The sequence below is a fragment of the Martes martes genome, assembly GCF_963455335.1.
Source record: "Martes martes genome assembly, chromosome: 7".
In the NCBI taxonomy this organism is placed as follows: domain Eukaryota; kingdom Metazoa; phylum Chordata; class Mammalia; order Carnivora; family Mustelidae; genus Martes; species Martes martes.
Window position 1 is genome coordinate 68398824 of NC_137894.1, and position 23190 is coordinate 68422013.

The window sequence follows — 23190 nt, forward strand, 5'->3', positions numbered from 1 at the left end:
GGGTATGTGCTATGATGAGTGCTGTGAAATGTGTAAACCAGACGATTCACAGACCTGTACCCCTGGGGATAAAAATACATTATATGTTTATTAGAATGAATTGATGAACAACTACATACAAGAATATAGATGAATTATATAACATGATGAGCAAAAGAAGTCAGTGACTGAAGAGTTCATACTGTAGAATCCATTTGTATAAAGTTCAAAAATAAGCAAAGATAATCTATTCTGTTAGAAAAGAGGACCATGAGGGGCGCCTGGGTGGCTTAGTCAGTTGAGCATCTGCCTTCAGCTCTGGTTGTGATACTGGGGTCCTGGGATCAAGCTCCACATCGGGCTCCATGCTGATCAGGGAGCCTGCTTCCCCCTCTCTCTCTGCCTGCCACTCACCTTGCTTGTGCCCTCTCTCTCTTTCTGTCAAATAAAGAAAGAAAACCTTTAACAACAACAACAACAAAAAGGATAGTGGTAATCCTTGATATATGCAGTGTAGTAACTAGAAAAGGAAGCAAGAGAGGTATCTGGGGTATAGTAACATTATCTTTCTTGATCTGGCAGTCATTACACAGTTCTGTTCAACTTCTGAAAATTCATTGAGATGTACAGTTGTGATTTGTGCACTTTATGTATGTTGTACCACAAGATTTTTTTTTAAGTCAGAAGTTTGAAGTCTGTCATAACAGGTTTGAATAAAGACAAGATCACAATTGTAATTTACCATTTTCCCTCTGATTTATCTATTTATTAAAAGTGTCATTGCCTCTCATTAGTTTCTACCTTCCAAATCTCTTACTGCCTGGTTCCTCACATCCTAGAACTCCTTAGTAATTTCCACACAAGAGAATATTACAGCAGGTTCTGTACTTTGTGGTCTTTGCTTTTGTGTGATAGAGCACAGGTTATCTCCCTTAAAATCCACACCAATTATGAAATTGCTTGGATAACTAGTTGCATAATAACACCCATTTAGTTTGGAGTTCACACTCCAGCACTACTCTAATTAGAGACATCCACATTCGGTCAGTACCTTGGTGCTTTGCTGCCACATTCTAGTCCTCCAGGCTCCTTGAGGACATTTGGACATTACCATCAAGCTCAAGAGGATATAAAGATGGTGGAAGGAGGATTGAAGTCAGGAATTCCTTGTTATTGGCAGCATCCTTTTTAAATAAATTATTCACCATTCAGGAGAGACAACTATGCAAAAATACCTTCAATATGGACATCTAGGTACTAGAGAAAAAAAAGAAATAAGAAGTAAAACAAGGAGGCACCTGGGTGGCTCAGTTGGTTAAGCCTCTGCCTTCGGCTCAGGTCATGGTCTCAGGGTCCTGGGATCGAGCCCAGTGTCGGACTCTCTGCTTGGCGGGGAGCCTGCTTCCCCGCCCCCACTCTCTGCCTGCCTCCCTGCCTACTTGTTATCTCTCTCTCTCTGTGTCAAATAAATAAATAAAATCTTTTTAAAAAAATGAAACAAGAACTAAGATTTTAAGAGTAATGTTAAGCTTAACATCATGAGGATTTGATTTTCTAAATAGTACATTGCTGGTTCAGAAGGTATGCAAATTTTGTTTGGTATTGTGTTTCACCCAAAATGTGATTTGGAGAGAATAGGCATTTTTAAGGCATGTAGGTGGTTGAGTCTGGTCGAGTGTCTGCCTTCAGCTCAGGTCAAGATCTAAGGATCCTGAGATCAAGCACTGCGTTGGAGTCTGCTCAGAGGGCAGTCTGCTTCTCCTTCTCCCTCTGCCCTTCACCCCTGCTTGTACTCTTTCTCTCACACATCTTTCTTTCAAATAAATAACTAGAAAATCTTTTTTAAAAATAAACATTTTAAATAATGTTCCATTCTCTAATCCAGCAACATGATATGTCTTTTCATTTATTCTCCTGTTCTTTCATGTAAAGTTTTAAAGATTCCTCATTTAGACCCTGCCTGTTTCTTATTAGGTTAATTCATTTCTAAGTAAACCTAAGTGAAGACTGTGAGGTTCCTGGAACTCTGCTCCCAAAGGAGTTTTTCCTTTTTCCTCTTTAAATTGTGCATCTCCTAGTACAATTCAGGAAGGAACAAACTCTTCTTACTCATATAACCTTAGATAAATCTGTATTTTTATTTTGACTGGGACAAAGGCAAGAAAGGAACCCATGGTTGTGTTTTACCACTTTTGTGGTTGGGGTGAAAATATTAATATCTCCAATAAACTAATTTTCTCATTATTATTGCTCTTCTATAGCACCACCTTTAAGTCCAGGAAACGGGGGTCTTTGCTGTGTGTTCCATGCAGCAGAGGGGTCCATATTCTCCCAACCAAAATATATATATATGTTAAAGAACACTCAAGTGCCTCTGCCACTCAGAATTGGATGAAACCTGCAACAGTCAATCCCATAATTAAACTCATTTAGTTCCCAGGGAAGTATTTCACATCTTGTGCTCTGTCTCTGAAACAAAAGGCCAGTTTGTTCAGATGTCACAAGGCAGAGGTTCTCAAAACCCCTTCACACTTAAAAATTGAGGGCCTTAAAGAGCTTTTGTTTATGTAGATTACATCTATCAACATTCACTGAAATCTAAGTTAAAACAAAAACAAAAAAAATGGGGGTGCCCATATGGCTGAGTTGGTTAAGCATCTGATTCTTGATTTCCACTCAGGTCATGATCTCCGGGTGGTGGGATCAAACCCCACGTCGGGCTCTGCACTCAGCTTGGAGTCTGCTTATCCCTCTCCCTTTGCCCCTCCCCTTGCTCTCTCTCTCTCAAATAAATAAATAAAATCCTAAAAAATAAAATAAATGTTAAAAAGCTGAAAAAATAAATATTACATCATTTAGAAATAATAAACCCATTGCATGTTAATACAAATAATATATTTTTATGAAAAACAATTCTATTTTCCCAAACCAAAAAAAAGAGTGACATTGTTTTACTTTTTTTTTTTCAAATCTCCTCAATGTCTGTCTTAATACAAGACAAATGGGTTCTCCTCTGCTTCTGCATTCAGTTTGTTAGAATATCACACATCACACAGCCTTTGGAAAAGTCCACTGTACATTTGTTAAGAAAATGAAAGTGAAAGCACTAATGGTGTCTTAACACTATTGTGAAAGTACTTTTGACCTATGGTCCCCCCAAAACAGAATTGGGACCCTCCTGGTATCTCAGACCACAATTTGAGAATCACTACCACATAGGGTTGGGAATTTCACATGGTTCAATCTAATATATGACTCCTCCCTCAAGATATTCATTGCCAACAAATAAAAAAAAATACATCTCTTTAAATGTGGCATGTGTTGCTTCTTTAAAATTTCTTAAAAATTGCCTTTTTATACATTTAGTAGTGTCTGAGTAAGTACAACACATATTCAGCTTTTATCCAAAGAGATTTCTCAAATCAGAAAAATAGACCAGTAGAAAAGCGCTAAAGGTTAAATGATACATGTGGGAAATTCAGGAAGAATGACAAATATATGTATAAAAACACTTTTCACTTTGCCACTCAAAAAGAAACCCACACAAAGCAACATGGGGTACTATTTTTCAATACTCAACGTGAGGAAGTGTTGGAGTTTTGATTTTAAAAATATAAATCCATACATTTCATCATCATGTTTAATGTTAAGAAGGTTTTGGGAAAATGACCAAAAGCATGTCAGGGTATGAGCTGATTGAACCTCACTGAAGGCAGTTTGGTGATAGGTATAAAACAAGCTTGGGATTTGCCAGGCCATGTGTCCCAGGAATTTCACTTCTGAAAATTTATTCTAAGAAGTTTAATCATGGATGTGCTCTAATATTTATGTGACAAATCCAAAAGGGTATATATTTTTATATTCGGTGGTTTTTATCATACATAATATGCACAGGGCCACATAGCCAAGGGAAAAGGAACCTTGTTCTGAATTATTCAAAAGCATCAGTTTTACTACTGAGAGCCCTACCAGAAGGACTGGGACTGTGATCAGTACACATTTTCTTCTGCCTACTCTGTATATTCTCTATTTCCATCAATGAATAAATATTACTTTTGCAAAAGAAAAAAAAATATTTTTCAAGTGTATCTTACAAGCAGACAATTGATGGTAGTTGGAGCTAGGTATGGGTACAGGTGTTCATTGTAATACTCTACTTTTTTGTGTTTGACGTTTTCTATAATAAAAGTATCTTTTCCGACACACTTATAGACACAATATTTTATACAGCTTGCTCTGTCTTTAAATGAATCCGTGTCTTTCACTATGATTGGCACTTTGTTCTCAAGATCTCTAAAAGACTTAGTCCAATGCCTGAAGAGTCTCTAAAAGACTGACTTCAAAGTTATACAATAAATACAAGACTCTGCTCATTTAACCTGGAATGTTTAAGCAAGATTAATAGAGATACCTCAGACTTGAGAATCGTACCTCAAGTACCTCTAATACCCACTTAAAATGTAAGACTGTGGGAGTTTTCAGTTTGCAAAAGATCTTGCAACAGTTCTTGGTTGGTAAGTTCTGACCAGCAGCAGAAAACTTGTTTCAAAACTAGACACAGAAACTCTCCGTTTGCCCCCTTTTTTCCTTTCTTCAAGTAAATAAAATATTCCTTAAGTTGATAAGCTGTTTATGTGACGGTTATTAAAGGCTAAATTGTCACTTTTTGAAATGCTTGCTTGAGCTTCACCTTTTCTACATTCATTGTCCCTCCTGTGTCAATCAATAGCCATGGGAATGTTTTCCCCCTCTTACCAGATGTATTTATTTGCTCATCACTGTTCCATCTCTAGTTAACTGAAGCTGTCAATTTTAACTTGAATGAGAAGTTCCCTATTGACCTTGATTCTTTCAATTTAAGAAAGACCAAGTCACATTTTATCTCTTAAGTCCTGGACCCATATATCCAGCTTCTCTAAATATCTAATTCCGTTTTGTAATTGGCTGGTCAGTTCTATCCACACATTCAATATTGAAACCTCTCCTCTCCTCTCCCCAACCTGGTCCTCTTCTAGTGCCCCCATTTTTTAAAAGATTTTATTTATTTGTTAGAGAGGGTGAGCACAAGCAGGGGGAAAAGGGAGGCAGAGGGAGAAGCAGGCTCCCTGCTGATCAAGGAGCCCAGTCTGGGGCTTGATCCCAGGACCTCGGATCACAACCTGAGCCTAAGGCAGATGCTTAACTGACTGAGCCACCCAGGCATCCCCAGTGTCCCCATCTTAATAAATGTCTCCATCATCCACCCCATGGCACAAGTGAGAGTCTTCAGTATCATCATGTTTCCTCCCCTTTGACTCTCCCCACCCCATTTCCTCTCACCTGCCTCCCAACTATTCTCTCTTAGAGCAGCAGAGTTTACTTTTTAAAAGCAAATTGCTTCATGTCCTCCCCTTGATTAAAATCCTCAAGAGACTTCTCGTGGCTTTTAGGATAAAAACTAAATCCTAAATCCGGTATCTACAGGGTCCAGAATGACCTGGCACAGCCCACCTCTCTAGACATTCTTAGCTCCTACTGCTTCCCCTAATACCCAGCACCTCCTTCCTGCCTCAGGGACTGCAAATACAATGTTTCCTCTACCCAGAAAGCTCTCCCCTCACTCCACTCCACTGCACTCCTAATTAATTCCCATTAGTCATCTAGAATTAAGCAGCAGCTAACAGTAGCTAATATTTGCGGGGAGCACTTATGTGTTAAGTACTTCTTAGTTAATGAATAATTTAATCCTCACAGCCACTCTGGGTATTGGATACTATTATTATCATTTCCATTCGACAAATGACAAAAGTGATGTGCAGAGAAGTGAAAAAGCTTGGCCAAGGTCACATAACTACTAGCTGGCAGAGGCAGGATTCAAAAAACAGGCATCTGGTTCCAGAGTCTCTGCCCTTAAATATTACCCTATACAGCTCTGCCACTTGATCCAGGAAATATTTGCTGTAGACCTCAAAATATACCTGTAGAATCAGTATCAGGAAGAAAGAAGGGAAGAAAGAGAAAAAAAGAGGCAAAGAAAAGTGAAAGAGCTTTTCCGCCTAAGCATAGCAAGTTGCACGGTCTAGTTGATTTCTATCTTCTAAGTTTGAGATTTTCTCTTAGGACTGGCCAAAGGTTTACCTTCCTCAGTTTGAAACCATTTTTAAAAAGATTTTATTTATTTATGAGAGAGAGAGAGGGCACATGCAAAAGGGGGGAGGGGCAAAGGGAAAGGGAGAGAGAATCTTAAGCAGACTCCCCACTCGAGTGTGTCTCCTGTCTCCCGCATGACGCAGGTACTCGGCTGCTCACTCTTTTTCTGCAGCCTCACAACAAGCTGGCTCAGCAGAGAGGCTCTGAGGCTTGCAGACAGAAACCGGAGTTAGTAAGAAAAACTCTTCAGGCAACTGGTGTCAAGAGCTTGTTTTCTCAACAAATAAGGTTGCAACCCCAAAAGAGAAGCACAAAGTTTTCCAAATCGACTAGGTGATTCCTGTTCCTTCCCTACTCTTCATGACTACGTGAGGTGGCAGGGAGTCAGGATTCATCTTCTGGAATATTTCCCAAAGTGCATCCGGTTGTGCCAGCCCAGGCACAGCTCTCCATGAATTTAATAGCTGGGGGATCCTGTGAATTCAATTAGCTCTGAGTCTGTAAATTTTTGTGTGAGGCCTGCACTGTGTGTTGTTGTGTTTATTCAGGCCACATATTGTTTGATGATACCAAAGTTTGAAAACCACTATTTGTGTATTATTTAATATATTTACCCATGATTTGGAAGAAGTAAACAGTCCCTCAAAAGTCATACCCTTGGGACGCTTGGTTGGCTCAGTTTGTTAAGCAGCTGCCTTCATTCTGCTCTGGACATGATCGCAGCATCCTGGGTCCGAGTCCTGCATTGGGCTCCTTGCTTGGCAGGGAGCTTGCTTCTCTCTCTGCCTCTGCCTGCCACTCTGCCTGCCTGCTCTCTCTCTCTCTGACAAATACATAATTTTTTTTAAAATGGAAAGAAAAACACCTTTCTCTTAAAAAAAATCATACCCTTACTCCCATAGATGACTTATACTGGATAGTTTGGAGTCATAGAAGTGAAATAAATTGCATATGAATAAATAATTCACAGAAATATTTTTTGGAAGTTTTACTTAAAGAATTATCTACTTTAAATTAGATTCTTCGTTAAGTTAAAACTTAATAATTTCTTTTTGGAAAAATGTAGCAAAGTCTTAAGCATGTGTTTTGATTCTATGGTCTCAGTTCAACACATTTATAGCTAGCAGTTCCTGTGTCTATTAAATAAGAGTCTCCCTTTTCCAGTTAATATTAGCATGACAAAGTTGCAGAGATAATTCTTAAGAAGTTTAAGTAACTCTTTGATGACCTCAGTCAAGTAAGTGAAAATTTCTTGATAGGGTCAACAGACTGAAAACTGTCTCTTGTTGGGATAAAACCATGTGTATCACCATTTGTAATATTGTATTCTGAGTATTACATCTGTAAGGGAAATCTAATGGAAGGGGGGAAGATCCAAAAAAAGACAAAGTAACAACTTGAATGGGAAACTACCTAAGGAGAACATGATAATCTGATTAAAACTCTTCAGAAAGGGCACGTATTGCATTGAGCACTGGGTGCAGTGCATAAACAATGAATCTTGGAACACTGAAAAAATAAAATTAAATTAAAAAAAAAACTTCAGAGAAACAAAGACAAAAAAGGAGAGAAGACCTATGTGTGAAACCATAAAGGGATGAAAAAGGTAATCATAGTTGTTCACTAAATCCTGAAATCATAGAATGAGAGTGCATCTCTAAAACTTTATTGAGATAAATTTAAGCTAATTAGAAGTATAACTCATGTAAAAAATAAAACTCAGATTACTCTAAGTGTGACATAGTTGATTATTTACAACTTAAGATAAACCAATAGCTGATAGAGTCTTAGTGAGGTGCAGAGAGTGGTAAGTTCCTAAACTCAGAAGTTGGTATCCAAGAAGATAGCCAAGACTGGCCACCTCTTGTCTAGTGATACAAACCCTAGAGATAAAAAATGTTTGCTGGCCCATACAACCAGCCAATGTGGTAATCATTCTGATTTTAGCAAATAAAAACCGGACGAACAGAGAAATATAAACTAGTAAAAGAACCACAGGATACTTGTGCAAACAATTGTAATGGACGTTTGTACATAATTTGTAAATTTTATCATTCATATGAAAGCGAATTTTTCTCTTTTTTTAAAGATTTTTATTTATTTATTTGACGCAGAGAGAGACACAGGGAGAGAGGGAACATAAAAAGGGAAAGGGAGAAGCAGGCTTCCAACCGAGCAGGGAGCCTGATGCGGGGCTTGATCCCAGGACCCTGGGATCATGACCTGAGGCGAAGGCAGACTCTTAATGACTGAGCCACCCAGGCACCCATGAAAACTAATTTTTCATGTAATATTAGCATGTGATTCACATTTTGCACTGTTGTGGATAAACATGTTCTATAGATCTCTAGGTCCTATGTAATCTGTGTATCATTCCCTCCCCACCCCTCTGAGATCATCATCTATCACTATCCTCCTTGCTGTTCCTCTAGAACACTCACCTTTTCCTGCCTCACTGCCTTCACATGTGCCGCCCTCATTGCCTGGATATTCTTTTTCTACACTTACCCATGGCTTGCTCCCTCCCTTCACCAAAGGTTCTATGGAAATCTCACCTTGTCAGAAAGCTATTCCCTGACTTTCCCATCAAAAATACCCCTGTTTTTGCTGGTCCTTTACTCTGTTTTTCTTTTTTTCTTAGCACTTAACAATACCTGACATAGTATATACATATTTGCTTATTATGTCTCCCCCACTACAACATAAGTCAGCTCTGTGTTGAGGAGGAACTTTATATCCCAAGTCCAAAACAATGCCCGGCATAGAACATGCATTCAGTAAATACTTGTTGAATGGGTGGAGGATGAACCAAGTTTAGTAAATTTTGGGCTTCTTCTTATGCTGGATGGCAAAGGTATGGTCAGATACAAGCCATGCCTTCTAAACAGCTAGTGATCCATTACTTAGATTCTGGATAACAAAGATATTGTTGCTTGGTTTGTTACAACACAAATTTGAAGAAGACCTGGGGCTTATGATTCAATTCAATAAACAGTTTCATCAAGTGCCCCTTAAGTGTGCCCCTTAAGCACTCTCATCTGCTAATACTGAAAAGTCCAAAGCCCACCCCCAGATTTTTGTGAATTTCCTAGGATGGTTCTGATTTTTTCCTGCTTTCACCACCTTAGTTCAGTTTTGCAGTCATCTCATCATCTTGCCTGGTTTGTCTTTTGCACCTGTTGAATCACATGTGGAACTTCTTACTTTTCAAAAATACTCAAGCGAATTTTACTGACACCTTAAGGACATGGGGGACAATTCCACTTATGGGGTGGAATTGGAACAGTCTGAGCAACAAAATTAACTTTAGGTGAATGTTAAAGAGTCCTGTTTGTTAATTTCTTTCTGCCACCCCACCATAAGAGACTCTTCATTGGTTAATTCATTCTTATTCTTTCTCTTTTTCTCTATCACCTCACATTCCTGATTTCTTGTCTCTGAGACGTCTCCAGAGAATTTCACATTCTTCTCTCTGTCTTTGGATCCTACTTCCAAACTCAGCTCTGGGTCAGTGTTTTTGTTTTTTAATACTCAAATTCATGTAGGCGCTCAGCAGAAAAAAACAAAACACACAAAACAACTCCAACAACTAACTTCCTTTCCTAAGAGCCCATCTTCAAAGGAGATGCAATTGTTTTCTTAGTTATGAAGAAGTTTGCTAAGGTTAGTTAGTAGTTCTAAGCAGTACAGTATATTTCATATTGTATCAGTCTTAAATCTTTTGGGAAAACAGTGTATAACTTAGGTATAAAAGAGCTACCATATTTTTGCGGGTACTTCATTGTAACAGAAAGGAAATTAACATTTACTGTTACTACTATATGTAAATTACTCTATTTGTAAATTACAAATTTATTGGACCCCTATCTGGCAGACACTTTTACTTAAGGCATTTACTAGACCTCACCCTCCAGTTTTCCCATTCATGAGACACCTGGCCTGTCCCTGGGGACTTTGTGACCATGGTCAGCAACTCCATCCACGCAACTTTGTCTACAGATAATTGGAACATCCAGTCACTTTTCTCTAAGAGAGTACAAAGATCACCTTGCGAGAAAGTTCAGACCTCTTGTATTGTTTGTGTAAGACTGGGCTTTTTTTTTTTTTTTTAAGATTTTATTTATTTATTTGACAGAGATCACAAGTAGGCAGAGAGGCAGGCAGAGAGAGAGGAGGAAGCAGGCTCCCCGCGGAGCAGAGAGCCCGATGCGGGGCTTGATTCCAAGACCCTGGGATCATGACCTGAGCCTGAAGGCAGAGGCTTTAACTCACTGAGCCACCCAGGTGCCCCTAAGACTGGGCCTTTCACTGGTGTTAAGATGTGTATATATAATGTGTTTAGGATCATGTTTCTTCTTTGACCAGAGGCGTGGCTTCGGAGAATGTTAGCTTTTAGTCAGAACTTGAGGGATTTCAAATCCCTTTTCTAGTCCTAAATGTCCACTCTGAAAAGTAAACTACGTAGGTAAGAGGCACAAGAGTCCCTGCTTCCGCTGCAGCAAACGCCAGAATAGGAGAAACACCTGGGTGATCGAAAAAGCCGACAAAAACTGGGCCAACGAGACCGGTGGGAAAGCTCAGGGAAGCTTAGCCTAGCTTGGACCCTGCCCTCGCCGTCCTCTTTAACCCTCCCACCTCCCTGTTGTGAGCACGACTGCGGAAGAGGAAGCAGTCACAAGCGGGCGCGCGCGCGTATCCCCTCCCATTCGTGACGTCGGAGACGCGACGCGTCGCAACGCAGTGCAGACTGGGAAAAGGGGATGAGCTGGACTGGTTTCCGTCGGGCTGGGGGAGGCTAAATCTTCGAATTGCGGGAAGATGGGCCTTTGGAGAGGAGGGCGGCGTTAGTCAAGCGCTCCCGGCGCCACGGTGAGTGTGGGTCTGGGTCCTGGCCTTTGTTCCTCGGGAAGCCGGCTGCATTGGACACCCTTTCTTTTCACAAGCTGCTGGTCACCGGGGAGACAAGCCTTGTCCGCCGAGAGGGGTGGGACAACCCCGAACCTAGAATCGGCTTTTAGAGGAAGGGCCCGATCTTGAGTCTTTCCCGCTGCCTACCTAGGGTTGTCCAGTGAGTTTCGTGTAGTTTTTTCAGGTTTTTCGGCCTTAGAAGGTGGCCTTGACCATTCCTTGTTCTCTTTCAACACTTAGACCCGACTTTGACCTCCTTCCTCTGGCCTCCGTTTTCTAATTTTCTGCTATCGAACTACAGTCCCAGGCCTTTAATACAGACCCTCCGAGGGTTTCCCAATATCTTCTCTGACCCAATCAAACTTAGTTTTAATGAAGTCCAGGTCCAGTTTTAATGAAGTCCAGGTATAAGCCCATCAGTTAAAACTATGACTTCTCTAAAAAAAAGCTTTTCTTTGCTAAAATGTAGTCCCTCTCCTAGAGTTGTGGGACAAGTTAATTTCACCTCCACTCCACCTTGGAAATTTCAGAACCCTGAATCGCAGTGCTGTTCATTTATACATTGAGCTGCAGACTACACTTCTGGGTTTAATTCTTTTCTCCAGTTCATTCTGTGACCTTGAAGCAAGTCACTTAATCACTAACAAAATATTTACCTGAAGGTATTTAATATTTGTTAAGCACCCTGAGGGTTTCAGATGAAAGGAATGTTACTCTTTCTGAATCTGCAAGCAGTCTTAGTTTTGTATATCTTTTGCTGCAGCCTTTAAAAGTGTCAGGTGGTATTTGTTAAGGAACTGTACCTTTTCTAGTCTTGGTCTGCGGCTTTGCTTTGTAAGCAGATTTTGCATTTCAACAGATTCTGGTTAAGATTCATGGTTGAATGTCTTGCAGATAGTTTGTCATGACTCCACAGTATTGGAACATTTTATCTGAAAGGTGATGTAGGTTGTGTTATGCCTTTATTCTATTGCTATGGCTGCCTTGAAATGTGTATTCTTTTTCTTGTGACACATTGGGTGCATCTTTAAAATTAGATAGTAGGAACCCTGTAATAGTAAAACAACAACTTGTTATTAATGACATAAATATGCATTAATTGCATATAAATATGTAGGTATGTGTCGTATTCTTTGAGAAAACAATGCATGAGAAAAACTAACATTTTAAAGATGTCTTTCAGTATTTAACTTTATATGTTTACTTAACCTTTAATAATCATTGTAACTCTTTGTTTATTAGTATGAACATACTGGGAAAGATCCAAAATGGCTTTTGTAAAGTAAGGTAGTTGGAAAATAAATCCAGCACATCAAATTTTTTCCATAAAATGTCTAGCATTATATTTCCATTATGAATTTTTCATCATGAAGATGCAGTTATTTTTGTAGAGATTAAAGGGAAAATGTGCCCATCAAATATGAGTTGCTAATCAAATTGGATATACTTAAGGAAACATTTTTTTTTAAATCTTGGTTATTGTCCTTATTACCTATTGCTGTATAACAAATCAAACAAAGTAGCTTCAAACTATTATGTTTTATCTGTTATATGTCTCTGGGTTAATTGGAGTCAGCTGGTTGGTTCTCACTTAAGAGTTTCATGCATTTGTGGGGCAGCTAGGGTTGAAGTTATCTGAAAGCTTAACTGAGTTGGACATCGAAGGCTCATTTGCATGAATGGCAGTTGATGTTGGCTGGTAGTTCAGCTAGGGATGTCACCTGGAGTGCTGGCACATGGCCTTTTCATGGGGCTTGGACTTCTCATAGCATGAGTTTGAGTTTGAAAAGCAAGTATTTAAAGAGGCAGAAGTGGAAGCTGTCTCTTAGCTTGAACCCAGAAATTGGCATAGCATTACTTCCAACATTCTCTATTAGAGCAATCAGAGCCCTCTGTCCCACCAGATGATAAACCCCTAGATACTTTGGAGAGAAGAATATCAAAGAATTTGTGGCCATCTTTAGCCTACCATAATTTTATTGATAAAGTTGTATTAAAGTAATTTTGGATTTAATAGTAGATGCAGGATAAGGTATAAGGTATGCTTCTGATTTCTTTAACCATAATATTTTGTATTTTCATGGCACATAATTTTCAGAGCATTTTTTCTGTATGTACTTTTTCGTTTGATACCTATGAGAACTCTGTAGAAGCAGATAATTGTTTCCCATTTTGCACATGGAGGTAAACTGAAGAGTAGCAATTAGTGTTGGGAGGAGGATTTAAGGAATTTGCTCAAAGTCATATAATAATGGAAAATGAGACTAAGACCTACAATGCTTCTATAATATAAAGCTTATAGTAAATTAATAAATGTTATAATTAAGCTTCTTTGGAATTCCATATTTATCACCATACTAATTCAAATAAAACCATACTCATGTGTAGTGAATAAAGTCAGTGTCTCCTCTGAAAATTACAGTTTAGTTTTTCATGGTCCTAAATTCTCTGAAACATACAAATAATGTATGTCTTTCTAATATAGTGAAATGAAATTGTTACACATTGTAATACCAATTTTGAAACAAAGAGTCCTTAAAAAGTTATTCATCTAGGAATCTTGAAAGTTTTATTTTAATTTCTCAGTTACAGAATTTTAAAAATGAAAATGATTTCTCATAATTTTTATATCCTGGAAATTAAATGACTTAAAATGTTGATTTCAGCTAGAACCTATTTGTCATCTTCATACTGTTTTACTACTTCTAGTAACATGTTTATATCCATTTTTTATGTCCATGGATCTCTGTCTTGACTGTGTGTTAGAATTTACCTGAGGAGCTTTTAAAAAATATCTGTGTGCAAGTCCCATGCTCTGAGATTCTGATTTAACCGTTTAGGAGTAGGTTCTGGGCATTGCTATTTTGTAGTTCTGTAGGTGATTCTAATACATGGCCAAGAATGAGAACCATGTCTTTTTTTTTTTTTCCTATGTACTAAGTATGATCTGGTTCACTACTCATCTATTTTGCATGTGCTAAAAAATTTAAGGAGATAAGGAGTAAGAGAATTATGAAATGGATTAGGGTTATAATGTAAGTAGACACCTGTTATGGAAAACAGTTACCCTTCTGCATTTTTTCTAGGAATAGTCTTAATAAAAGCTACAGATTTTGGCATGGTTTGTTAGTACCTATCTGATGATACTTTGCTTTGTATTAACATTGTTAGCTTACCTTTCACCTTAAGAGGTAGAAACTTTGTTGGGATATATATTCTTTTTTTTTTTTTTAAAGTAGACTCCACACCTAGCTCTTTTTTTTTAAGTAGACTTCACACCTAGCGTGGAACCCCACATGGGGCTTGAACTCACGGCCCTGAGATCAAGACCTGAGATGAGACCAAGTCAGACACTTAACTACTGAGCCACCCAGGCACCCCAGAAGGTATATTTTTTTATATTCCCCATAGCTCCTGACACTGCAGCTTGAATAGATGTAGGTTCTCCAAGTATTTGCCAAGAAGATAGTTTATATAGTTAATCTTCAGAACTAGGACTAGTTACTTTACTTTTTCTTTTTTTGCTTTGTAAGAACTTTATAAAAGTTGATTGAAGTTCTTTTTCTGTGGTTTCCATCATATTGCACTTTCCTGGTTTTCTCTTTCTTCCTTTTTGGGGGAACATTCCCCTTCATCTTCCTCCCCACCAAGCCTTTCAAATATCTTGTCAGCTGTAGAGAAACAAGATCTCATTTCCTTGTTGATTCATTCTCCTGATTTTAGTTACTAGTATAAATAATGTCGGTGTTTTAAAAACTAGAAGTTTAAAAATATACATAAACATAAGAAAGATATCATATCCTAGATAATACATCATTTAAGTGTCAGTACTTTATTTCCCAAAACAATAGGGATTATTAAAATTAACTTTAATGCCTTAATAGTTGGTTTAATATTTGTCTGGTGTCTCTGTGGACCCAATCTCTACTTACATTTACATCTCTGTCACGGCATCTTTAGATGTTGTTCCTTCTGCGTACATGTTCAAAATTCTTATTTGGGAGTAATTTTGCCCACTAGGGGACATTCAGTAATGTCTGGAGACATTTTGGGTTGTCACTACTGGAGGGGAATGAATTACTACTGGCATCTAGTGGGTAGGGCCAGGCATATGCGCTGCTAAATATCCTACAATGTACGGGGCAGCCTCCTGTAGCAAAGTTTTATCTGGTTCAAAATAGCAGTAGTGCCCCAGTTGAGAAATGCTGCTATAAACTAATCAGTTTTTTAAACTAATGTTGGTTTTGTTTTTGTTGTTGTTGTTTTTGTTAACAGCACTACCATTCTGTTTGTGTGTATGCACAGGAGAAGATTTTCTGCTTCAGTCAGTCAGAAACAAAAGCACGTTTCTACCTTTTTGTGTTCTTTTTTGCAGTGGCCTGCAGTGGCCTGGATATTCTTATCCAAAGTATTATTCCTTGTTCCTATTTCCTTCAAATCCATCTGGCATATTCCCACTTTGACCTGCCCTGAGGTATCATTTTCCCCTTCAAGAACTGGCTTATTTCCTGCTGAATAAATTATAAACAATTCTTGATGGCTTCAAAAGCCCTCCATAATATGACTCTATCTCCTTACCTAATATAATTTATTATTAGCCAACAGTTAATAAGTGTTGACTGTAAGGACTGAGGTCAGCACTAGGGATCTAGCATGTCAAAGTAGTGACATGTAAAGAAGATATGTATTCATAATCCTTTGATCAAATTGATTATTTCCCTGTACTGATGGTCCTCAACTTACAACAGTTTGACCTAGGATTTTTCAACTTTATGATTGTGTAAAAGTGATACATGTTCAGTAGAAACTGTACTTCGTATTTTGAATTTTGATCTTTTCCCAGGCAGCAGTATGTGGTGGTACTGGGCAGTGGTAGTGAGCCACAGTGCCCAGTCAGCCGTGTGATGGTGGGGGTAAACAACTGATAAACTTCCAACTATTCTGTTTTTTCACTTTTAGTATATTATTCAGTAAAGTACATGAGTTATTTAACACTTTATAATAAAATGGGCTTTGTGATAGGTGGTTTTGCTAATGAAGTGTCCTGAGCATGTTTAAGGTAATGCTAGTCTAAGCTCTGATGTTTGTTAGATTAGGTGTATTACACATATTTTTTTACTTAACAGTATTTTCAACTTATGATGGATTTTTTTTTTTAAGATTTTATTTATTTATTTGACAGACAGAGACCACAAGTAGACAAAGAAGCAGGCAGAGAGGGGAGGAAGCAGGCTCCCTGCTGAGCAGAGAGCCCGACGCGGGGCTCGATCCCAGGACCCGGGATCATGACCCGAGCCGAAGGCAGAGGCTTCAACCCACTGAGCCACCCAGGCGCCCCAACTTATGATGGATTTATTGGGACATAACCCCATCATGAATTCAGAAGGATTTATAATCCCTATAGTATTCCTTATTTTTCTCATTGCGTTCCCATACTAATTCCTCATTTTGTGTGTTTGTTCATGTGGGTTTCCTTTTTCTGGAATACCCCTCTTTCTTACTCAGTCCGTAGCTAAATCTTACCTTTAGGGCTAGTTTCTGTCTCTGCCTCATCATGTTATCATAAGCACTTCATAGTTATGAGGGTCTTAAAAACTAGTCATAATTGTCATTTGTTTGAAATACAATACTGAGTCAATGACATTATACATACCATACATTACATTATACATACCAGATTATACATACCGTAAAATTTAGACCAAGAAATGAACTCCCCATAACTGGGACTATCAAGGATGGAAGAAGTAGAACTTAAGTTGGTCCTTGAAGGAAGAGGGAATAGCACAAAGAGAGTGCATTCTAGGCTGGAAGAAGCTACACCAAATTTTCTCTCCTTCTTTAGACTTCCCAGTGACTGGAGTCACATATTAATATATGGCATAGCAATTAATTGTTGGCTTATTATTTAATAGTTATTAGTTTGGTCTTGGTAACTAAACTAAGACATTTGGATCAGAAGCCCTATGGTACTCTTTATCCCCTAGAGCAGTGTCACTCAAAGTAGCCAGTCTGTGTTACAGACTTGAAGCCTATATAAATTAGTAGACTGCTTTCTTCACAGAAAGTTCTTGCTACTATGAAAAGTTCTGTGTGCTTACTTGATTCATATCTGTCATAAATTTCTTATTTTGTCACAGACTTGTAACAGTCCCCCAACTGTCTCTGGTCAGTGGGCCACACTTGAAGTAGCATTGCTCTGTAGAACTTTTACACTTTGTCAGTTGTAACCTATGGAAAGAAATACATTTTACCTTTCAACCCAGTGTTATATGCATACACATACACAACCCAACTGAAGTTTCATGAAACAATACTTAACCTTACTGTATGTGACATGCTCTGATATTTTCTCTTCAATTTTATTTTTTAAATGCTGATTGTGACCTTCTAAATGGATTTGAAAACACTGCCCTCCAGCCACCTGGGTGGCTCAGTCAGTAAAGCATTCGACTCGGTTTCAGCTCAGGTCATGATCTTAGGGTGGTGGGATCAAGCCCCTGTGTTGAACTCTGTGCTCAGTGGGGATTCTGCTTGGGATTCTCTCCTCTTCATCTGCCTCTTCTCCCCCTCCCTCTTTTTTTCTCTGCCTCCCTCTCCTTCTAAAATCAATAAATCTTAAAAACAACAACAACACTGCTCTCACAGTTATTAGCTCAGCGCTAGACACATAGTAGATGCTCAGAAAATACCAGGTTTTAGCAGTGACTAATTCTTGAAAGGGTTGAGCCTTCTTAATACTTTATTGGAGACAGACTTTGCTCTCCTTTGCCAAAGACCTAGGTTGTGGCTGGTGTGAAGCATTAGTTAAGATATCAGGACCAATTTGAATGACTACAAACCTCAGTCTTCACCTTTTTATTTTTTAGTCTTCACTCTGTGGTTCAAGTCATCTATCCAATCTCTGCTCTTTCTCTTTTGGAAGAATCAGAAGGCTGTCATCAACAGAGAGGGGGATACATATGCCTTCTTTTTCCCCCCGATTTTGTTAACTAATTTTCAGCACTGTCTGGATTTCACTTTTGAAACATTGCTGTGTGACTAAAGCTGAAGTATTTCACCTTTATCAGATTTACACATCTTAAGAAAATTAATTTTTAGAAGAACTTTAATTTTTCTCACATGTACTTTGTTTTTATTTAACTCTCCTTTTTGAAGCATAACACAGTTTTAATAGGTTATATGTTGTATTTAGTTCTAGATATAAACAAGTAGGTTCTATAAATTATTTGAGTTCTATACTTACTGAACATTCTTTTGTATATACAGTAGGATTGTTATAACAACAAAAAACTGTTGCTGCTCTTTTCCTTGTCTTTACTGTTGCAGCCAAAATTAAGAAATTGTGAATTCATTCAGTCATACTGGCCTTAATTTATTTTATGTCAGCCTATTTTGAAATCGTTTTTTTTTTTTATAAGATGTTTATTTATTTATTTGACAGAGATCACAGGTAGGCAGAGAGGCAGGCAGAGAGAGAGTAGGAAGCAGGCTTCCCATTGAGCAGAGAGCCTGACGCGGGGCTCGATCCCAGGACCCTGAGATCATGACCTGAGATCATGACCTGAGCCAAAGGCAGAGGCTTTAACCCCCTGAGCCACCCAGGCGCCCCTATTTTGAAATCGTTTTAAAGACAAAGTGCAGCAGAATGACTTATCAGGAATTTAACACATTAAATTTCACATAGATTTAGGTTGTATGTGTATCCTTCTTTGCTTTCTCATTTGATTAATACCCTTTATATTATACTTTGGCTTCTGCAGAAATCTGTGATTGTAGAGGCTCAAACAGTAATTAAGGCAATGCTGTAAGTATTTTTAACACCAGGCATCTTATTTGACAGTAACTTATATAATTTTGTGAAAGAAAATGAAAACAACTGTGGTCCCTTGATGACATTATCAGAGAAAATTGTTATTTATTTCAGCCGTTCTCAAAAATCATGTAAGGACAGGGACACCTACCTGGCTCAAGTAAGTAGAGTATGCTGCCTTGATCTAGGCATTGTAAGTTTGACCCTCACACTGGATGTAGAGATTACTGAGGGGCACTTAGCTGACTCAGTCAGTTGAGCGTCTAACTCTTGATTTCAGCTCAGGTCATGATTTCAGGATTGTGAGATCAAGCCACACTCAGCATGGAGTCTGGTTGTCCCTCTGTCTGCTCGTGCTCACTCTTTCCCTCCCTCTCTCTAAAATAAACAAAATCTTAAAAAAAAAAGAAAAAGAACTTTTTAAAAATAAAGTAAGGATAGAAAAGTTAACTTTAAACTCTGAGTAAAGGGAAACCTGGTGGCTCAGTGGGTTAGGCCTCCGCCTTCGGCTCAGGTCATGATCTCAGGGTCCTGGGATCAGACCCCGCATCGGGCTTTCTGCTCAGCGGTGAGCCTGCTTCCCCCCCTCTCTCTGCCTGCCTCTCTGCCTACTTGTGATCTCTCTCTCTGTCGAATAAATAAAATCTTAAGAAAAAATAAATAAACTCTGAGTAAAAACTTTGTCACTATAATCTTATCCCTGTACCTTCCCTCCATGTGTCTAATTGTTAGCCAAGGCCTCTATCTTTGCAGTGTCTCATGTATCTGCCTCCTCCATTCCATCTCTCCTGCCCTAGTTCTGACCTTCATCATCTTTCCTTAGGATCATTATATAGATTACTGGCATCTTCCTTGTCTTGTCTTTTGAAGCCTAACTCTGTAGGCTTCACATGACTCTTGGATCACATGACTCTTCTTCAGAACCTTATGGTTCTCTATTACCTTTAGAAAACAAAGTTAATGCTTTATTGTGACATTCAGGGTCTTCTGTTTTCTCTTCCCTGACTATTTTTTCAGGCTTTCCTGTCTAGTAGACCCTTGTTCATTCTCTGTATTGGCTAGTTCCTAAAGATGTTCTTTACTTCCTTGATTTTTTTTTTCCCCCTCATATGGTTCGTCTTCTCTATCAAAAGCCTTTCTCCTACCAAGAGTCACAAAATGCTTGTCTTTTCTAAGATGCTTCTAGTCATACTTTATCTTCCTTCTTAATTTTTCTTATTGTACATTATCTTTAACTCATTATAGTTGGATATCTTACTGTGTTATATTACCACTGCTTACAACTTTTTCTTTCACATTAGTTTTTTTAAAACTTTTTGGGGAAAGGTATCACATCTAATGTTTGAGTTCCCGGAAACACAATGTTTTCTATACAGCAGGATATCTGTGAATGTTTGAATTGAATTGAACCTTGAGATAGCTAGTGGTTTACTATTTTAAGTTATCTAGGTAGCACATGCAGATTTTACATTGTTTTTCAAGGATCCAAGCTTTAAAGGTAATCATGAAAAACAGATTCACCTGAGAATATATTCTAGACCTTTATTTTAAAAGGTTTGAATCAGTAGCTTTCTTTTCCCAGCCTAGAAAAGCCTAATTTTCCCAATTAGAAACTTAATTATCATGAATCAACAAAATAGACTCTGACTTTTTGAACATACATTCTGTGGTTAGACCACTAGCACTTGTGACCCAGATAGAAGATAGAACTGGAAAAACAGTTACTCTCAGACTCTGGTACCTGGCTAATCTGCCTAATTCTGACTTCAGTCCCTTTCTTAGTACACTTAGTGGTATCACCAACAAAAAGTGATTGGGCTCTTGGGGAATTACATTTCGCAAGGTAGCCTTTATCAAGGGAGCAAATGTTGGCTTTCTGTTGCTTAAGTAAGCTTCAGATCTTAGCTGAACTGGTTGAGGCCAGAAAAGTCAAGAGTAGTTCTTGTTACTATTATCTTACTGTCCTCTGGCCCTCATAATAGTCCCAACTCCAATGTGCCCTGCCTTTACCACAGGTTTCCTTAAACACCTCCCTGAAGAGATAGTATCTTGACCTTACTTTGTCTCCCTTAGTCAAATGTATTTCTCCTCAACTGTTGCTTTTTATATTTGAGTAGAAATCATGTTCCTGGAGCACCATCCCACTCTATCCTAACAGTCTCTTTTATTGCCAGTGTGTTTGTTGTTTTGTTGTTGTTTCCATTTCTTTATTCCCTAATGCTCATATTCTTGCTTCCATTCACACCACTGTACGGAAGCTGTCTGTACCCCAAAAGTTTTATGTATCAGGCTCTTCCAGTATTCAAATATATTTTTTAAATCAGTATTTATGTATTTATTTATTTTAAAGATTTTACTTATTTATTTGACAGACAGATCACAAGAGGCAGAGAGACAGGCAGAGAGAGAGAAAGGAGGAAGCAGGCTCCCCGCTGAGCAGAGAGCCTGATGCGGGGCTCGATCCCAGGACCCTGGGATCATGACCTGAGCTGAAGGCAGAGGCTTGAACCCACTGAGCCACCCAGGCACACCTAAATCATTATTTAAAACATACATATTTTGTGTTCACTTGTTTTACCCTTACTTCCTAACTTTCACATGTGTCTGGGTATTTTCATGTTTATAAGTAATTGCACATTTTTATTTGTATTTGCATTATTATGCAATATAGTTAATAGTTTTCTTTAAAATTTTTTATGAAGTATATGTAAAGTATGTTATTTATATTCTTCTATATGTTATAAAGCATTATAGCAAAATAATTACCCTGTGATCACTTTTGAATGTGCCACCCAACTTGAGGAATAAAACCTTACTGATATTCCTAAAGCTCCTTGTATGTGTGCCTCCTGATTACATCCTCTCCCTCCCCAGAAATAGAATTTTCTGTTTATCATTTCCTGTCTATCTTTATAGGATACCTTATTTGTATCCGTAAGCAGTACACTGTTCAATTTCATTTGTTTTTAAACTTTATACAAATGATGTTATATGTATTCCTACTTTTTCACTCATTGTGGGGATAGGCAGGATGTGAGAATGTGGTGGGTGTGGGATGAGAGGGTGTTCTCTGGTTAAACTGTTTATCCTGGGATGTCAAGGACCATGTCTTATATACTTGTTATGTCTTTAACACATAGCATAGTGTTTTTTGCAGGTTAAGATACTCAGATGATGCTGTTGTCTCTGTAATTGTGAGGAAATCCAAGGGATCCCTATCATACTCTTTAGTTACTGGGCACTCTTAGGTGGTTTGGTGATGAGTTGTTAATGAATTAGATATCTAACTAGAAGGACATATTTAACGTTTGTTGATCCATTTGGGTTTGATGGTGTGGTCCAGAAGTTTTTTTCCTCTCCTATTACTGTAGCTTTAGACGCATTGCAGACTGGAGGGAAAAGCATAGAAAGTACTTACATATGAGATCATAGTCTCTAAATGCATAGATCTGAAATTACTAAATAAAGTGTTTGGTTGAGCATATGTTTGTAGACACATGGAGTAAGTATAGATGGAAAAAAATAACCATTTTTAAAATGTAACATATTGAAGAAAAATAGCTAGGTTTGGTGACTAAGACAGTGGGTTAATTTCACAGGGTTAGAAGGGATGATTTTCAAGAAATCCAGAGTATTAGTATAAAACATGACTCAAATCAAAGGAAATCAGGACACCTTTGGAGTTTCACATAGGTGAACAGATGCGTTTTCCCCCCTTACTCAGCTTTTCAGGATTAGATATTCGTGGATGACCATTCATCTAATAAAAGTGAATTGGTAAAATAAAGAACATTAAGATAGTGAGGTGATAGGGGAAAAAAGTTATAATCTCTTAAATGCATTTATGTAACTACAGGCATACTTTGGAGGTATTATGAGTTCAGTTCCAGATCACTGCAATAGAAGAAATATCACAATAAAAAGAATCACATGAATTTTTTTGTTTCACAGTACATATAAAAGTAATGTTTACACTGTAAAGTAGTCTCGTTAGTGTGTGATAGCATTATGTCTAAAAAAAATATACAGTCCTTAATTTAAAAAATACTTTATTGCTGACTGGGAAGATGGTGGAATAGAAGGACCCTAAGTGCACCTTGTCCCAGGGGTAATATTAGATAACGCTCACATCAGTATAAATAACCCAGAAAACAGTTTGGAGACTGGCAGAACAAACTCCACAACTAAAGATACAGAAGAGGCCACATCAAAGATGGTAGGAAGGGCAAAGACATGATTCGAGAGCAAAATGGACTGCAGCTGTCTGTGGTGGGGAGGGAACTGTTGGTGAGAAGGGCAAGGAAGAGACTTTCACACCAGTGAGCCCACAGGGAAGATGATTTCCCATTACCATTTGCTTT

At 38.3% G+C, this 23190-nt stretch overlaps 1 protein-coding gene across 1 annotated transcript in view; it reads left to right on the top strand.

Annotated features, from left to right (window-relative positions):
* The first annotated feature begins 10816 nt into the window (after positions 1–10816).
* The window catches only part of USP8 (ubiquitin specific peptidase 8), a 74459-nt gene continuing 62085 nt past the window's right edge, over positions 10817–23190 (top strand). Inside the window, exon 1 of the mRNA XM_080809585.1 lies at positions 10817–10977. The gene's annotated coding sequence lies outside the window, so the exon portion shown is untranslated. The remainder of the gene's footprint in view (positions 10978–23190) is intronic.